This window comes from Triticum aestivum, chromosome 4A (assembly GCF_018294505.1).
Source record: "Triticum aestivum cultivar Chinese Spring chromosome 4A, IWGSC CS RefSeq v2.1, whole genome shotgun sequence".
Lineage (NCBI taxonomy): Eukaryota > Viridiplantae > Streptophyta > Magnoliopsida > Poales > Poaceae > Triticum > Triticum aestivum.
Window position 1 is genome coordinate 454,969,353 of NC_057803.1, and position 5,268 is coordinate 454,974,620.

Genomic DNA, 5,268 nt, shown 5'->3' on the forward strand with positions numbered 1-5,268 from the left:
TAGATCTTGTCGGCACAGATAAGAGCATCCTTCTTGTCGCCAGGGACAGAGATGACACTTATTGGGCCCGGCATTTTCAGTACGTTGTAGGCATAGTGAGAGGCTGCCATGAATTTGGCGAGTGCCGGACGGCCAAGGATTCCATTGTAAGGTAATGGAAAGTCGGCAACGTCAAACGTGACCCTCTCAGTCCTGAAGTTCAGCTCACTGCGAAATGTTACCGGCAACGTGATCTTTCCCTTTGGCTTGCTCCTTCCCGGGTTGATTCCTTGAAATGTGTCGGTCTCTTCGAGCTCGCTGTCAGGGATCTGGAGCTTCTGGAGCACCGCGGAGGAGATCAGGTTCAAGCCGGCCCCGCCGTCAACTAGCATCTTAGTGACCTTGAGGTTGCGGATTGTTGGTGAAACCAACATCGGCAAGCACCCGACCGCAGTTATGCGATCCGGGTGGTCCTCAATATCAAAGATGATAGGCGTGCTGGACCATTTCAGAGGCTTGCGTGACTCGACGGGTGGTTCTGCTGCATTAACTTCCCGCATCCATTGCTTGAGCTGGCGGTGCGAGGCATGCAGAGAAGCACCACCGTCAACGCACAGGACCTCTGTAGCTTTTTGGAACTCCTGCTCATCAGTCTCCTCATCATCCATATCTTCATCGTCGCCGTCATCTTCATCCTTGTCGCGGCCGCGAGGAGGTCTGTCTCCTTGCCGCTGCTTGGCCTTGCCGCGGCGTCCTCCTCGGCCGGGACGTTTCTTGCCGGATCCACCAGCTCCTTCCTGGGCCTTCTCCTTGTCGCGCCGCTCGTATTCAGCTTTCTGTTGCTCAACAAGCTGCTTGACTCTCTTACAGTTCTGAAGATCATGTCCCTTGGTGCGGTGAATCTTACAATACTGCTTGTTGGCGCCGTCCTGCTTGTCGGCGACCGCCACCTCCGCGGCAACCTCCTTGCCGGAGTCACCAGCTTTGGCTTCCTTGACGCTGCCACCGTTGCCGGACTGCTCAACAACCAGCACTTCTTTGCCTTTTCTTCTCCTGTTGTTCCGCCGCCGGTTTTTCCTCGTCGGGGCAGCATCTTCGCTGTCAGATCCTTCCTTCCTCAGGACGTGCACACTTGTCCGCCAGTGCATATAACTCACTGACGTCCCTGATCTTGCACATCGCCATTTCCTCTCGCATCTGCGGTTCCGCACGTTCTGATGGAACGCGCTGATCACCGCGGCAGGGTGGACGTCTGGGATGTTGTGCTGCACACTACTGAATCTCTGAATGTACTTGCGCAGGGGCTCTCCTTCCTTCTGGGCGAGTAGATGAAGATCACTCTCCTGGCCATGAGGCTTGTGTCCGCCTGTAAAGGCGCCGACAAACTGATGGCACAGATCAGCCCAAGAGGATATGGAGTTGTCCGGCAAGTGCATGAGCCAGGATCTGACGTTGGGCTTGAGCACCAGCGGGAAGTAGTTGGCAAGGATCTTATCATCTCGTCCCCCGGAAGCTTGCACCGCAATGGTGTAGATGCTGAGGAACTTTGACGGATGCGTCTTGCCGTCGTACTTCTCCGGTACGTCTGGCTTGAAGTTCTTTGTACTGGGCTACTGGACTTGCCGCAGCTCACGAGTGAACGCAGGACAACCTACCGCGTACTGCAGATCGCCTGGTTCCCCTGGCGCATGCATGTCAACAGAGGGCCCAGCGCACTTGTCGGATTGACGCCGCGCTTCTCTTCGGCGCTCGATGCGGGTTCGAGCGTCTTCTTATTGTCGATCATGAAGAACTTGGCGCCGATCGTGACGAGCTCGTGGATCCGATGATGCAGTGGAGTCGCTGTCGAGGTGGATCCGGCGAGTCGGCGATCTTGGCCTTCGGGGCGGTGATTGCATGGTAGTTGCACCTCCGCCCTTTTCGTCGCCACCAGCTCGCGTCCGGCGGTCCTGGCGCGGCGGCGACGCGCTTGGCTGCCGTGGAGTGTCGCCGTTGGCGTAGCCGATGAGACTCCGAATGGTAGCCCTCCATTCGTCGATCTTGTCCAACGTCGGAGGGTAATCTAGGAGAAGTTGAGATCGCGCCAAAGCTTCTGCTGGGGTGGTGGGTGGCAGTGGCGGACGGCGCGAGGAGTGGGACGTGCTCGAACTTCTAACTATGTTAGAAGGAGCAGTATCCCGTCCAGGCGACCGTGCCCCGCTCGTGCCAGCACGCTGGCGTGCATGCTGGTCTTGAGCGCCCCGAGATCCACCAGCTTGGTCTTGGGCTATCATGCGTATGGCACTGCTAGTGCCATGACGTTGTTGATCTTGCGCCTCCTGAGAGTGGCGTGGAACATATGCAGTCGCCGAGGTTTGTGCAGCCTTGTTCTTGGACCTGGCGGCATCATGAGCTTCCTCGTCGATGTCCTTTCTTCCGTCGGCGTCCATCCCACCACTCATTTGCTCCAATGGTGGCGGAAGTGACGTGGATGGAGCGGCTGCCGCCGAAGTCTTATTTTTCGGTGGCATGTTGATGAAGGGAATAAGGATCTAGCTCATGTGAACGCCGGATTTGGTTCACACAATCTCGACAGCCCCTACCTGGCGCGCCAAAGATGTTGGGGATAACTGATCCTCGAACACCTATGGGGCCGGCGGACCGGGCCCCTTTCGGTTCGGCGGGGGGCGGAGATCGCACGAAGAGCAGATCGAGGTGAGGCACACGAGCAGTTTACCCAGCTTTGGAGCTCTCCGGAGAGATAACACTCCTACTGCTGCTTGTCTGGTTGTATATCTGGTGTTCTTGCTTTCCCAAGCCAGAGTGTGATGTTTTCTAGGCTACGAATGAGTCGAAGTCGACTGTCCGAGGCTCCGAAAATATGAACCCCCCTACGTTGCGCATGGGCCTCCTTTTATACGCTAAAGGGGTCACCGACAGGTGGCAACGCAGAGGAGGGTAAAAACGTAAAAAGCGAGGTAGTTGATACAGTTGCTTGTATAGTGCACCCTACCTAACCCTGACGGCAGGGGACAAGGGCATTAAATGCCCGTCTGAGTCGCCTGAACAGTGCAGAAAAGGACCGTTAGGAGCGCCACCGTTCGCCACGATGGTGATCTTGTCAGCTTCGCATGCCACTGCGCACTGCTAGCTGCACAGCCTCCCGCCACGCGCGCCCGGAGAGGCCCCAGAGCGACACGTTGGTGGATGCGCTGGAGCGTGGTCGCAGATTGGCCGCCTGCCGCGGCAAGCGCCTTGCCGTTGTCGTTATCTTCGCTGGGCCCAGAAGCTCGTCGCTCACCGAGCCTCGATGTACCTTGTTTAGTCTTCCCGGCAAGCTCCTCTTGCCGGGGCCTTGCTGCCTTGCCGGAGCGCGTGGCGCGTCACGGCAAGTTCCTTGGAGTGCCTTGGTTGGCCTTCCCGGCAAGCTCCTCTTGCCGGGGTCTTGTCTCCTTAGCTTAAATACTTTGTTCTTGGATGGCTCCAAGGGAACCTTGGGGGATCTTGGCGTTCGCCCGGCAAGCCTTTGCCGCAGGGTGCTGCAACTGCCCGTGCACAAGTTCGGGGTACTAGGGTACCCCTATTCTAGTACACCGACATTCTTTTATTTGTAATAATATCTTTCATGTACTTAGCATAAGGATTTGTTTTGAGCAAATCAGTTAATCGCATACGCAAAAAGATAGGTCTAATCATTTCAGCAAAGCGCTCAAAATCCTCATCATCCTTTTTCTTGGATGGTTTGGGTGGAAAAGGCATGGGTTTCTGAACCCATGGTTCTCTTTCTTTACCATGTTTCCTAGCAACAAAGTCCTTTTTTATTATAACTTTGATTCTTTGATTGTGGGTTATCAAGATCAACAGCAGGTTCAATTTCTATGTCATTATCATTACTAGGTTGAGCATCATTATGAACATTATCATTAACATTATCACTAGTTTCAGGTTCATTACCATATTGTGTTTCAGCATCAGAAATAGAAATATCATTTGGATTCTTAGGTGTTTCAGTAATAGGTTCACTAGAAGCATGCAAACTCCTATCATTTTTCTTTTTCTTCCTTTTAGGAGGACTAGGTGCATCTATATTATTTCTCTGAGAATCTTGCTCAACTCTCTTAGGGTGGCCTTCAGGATACAAAGGTTCCTGAGTCATTCTACCAGTTCTAGTAGCCACTCTAACAACATTGTCATTATCATTACTATTCGATTCATTGAGCAAATCATTTTGAGCTTTAAGTACTTGTTCTACTTGAGTGGTAACCATAGAAGCATGTTTACTAATAAGTTTAAGTTCACCTTTAACATTAGCCATATAATCACCCAAGTGTTCAAGCATATTTGAATTTTTTTTCAATTGTCTACCAAAATAAGCATTAAAGTCTTCTTACTTAGCCATAAATTTATCAAACTCATCTAAGCATGGGCGAGCAAATTTAGTAAATGGGATTTCAGCTTTATCATATCTATAGAGAGAATTTACCTTTACTACCTGTGTTGGGTTATCAAGATCATGAATTTCTTCAATAGGTAATGGATTAAGATTATATGTTTCTTCAACAGGCGGTAAATTATGCAACATCCCAAATTTTCAATTTGGAATATTATACATAGTCATGCATGCATATCATATTTTATTTGCATTTTGTCTCGTGATCCTCGAAATCCTAAGAAACTCAAGGACCCTCGGAGAGAGAGTTGGGGATTTCCAGTTTTCATATTTGATTTTTATCAAATATTGAAACGAGGATTTGGTTTTAATTATTTTTTTCACCAAAAATATTTCATATTAAAATATATGAGAGGAGATAATATGACTTCTCGAAGATAATTGAAATATTGGAGGAAAAATATGAAAATAAAACATATGTTTTATTTGGATTTTATTGCAATTTTGTTTGCATTAGAAAAATTGCATGTTTTTCAAAATTGCATTTCAGGGCCAAGAAAATGTTCATCTGGTTCTAAATATTTTATTTAGACGGTGAAAATTTATTTTGGCATTTTTAGTTTTTTATTTATTTTTCTAGGATTTTATTTCGTTCGGCAAAATTATTTTAAAAAAAAGTTCCGCGCCCGACTGGTCCTAAGGCCCAGCCGAGCCAGGCCGGCCCGCCGCCGCCGCCTTCCCCGTCGCTCGCGCCGCCGCCGACCGACTCAGACGAGGAGTCCGAGCGGGACTCCGCCGCCCCGCCTTGGCCCCTCCTCCAAGCCGCCGCCGCCCCGCCCCTTTATATACGCCGCCCCGCCGCCCCTCCCCCAACACCTCACCCCACCACCGCCGCCCATGCCGCCTGCAGCTGCCGCCAC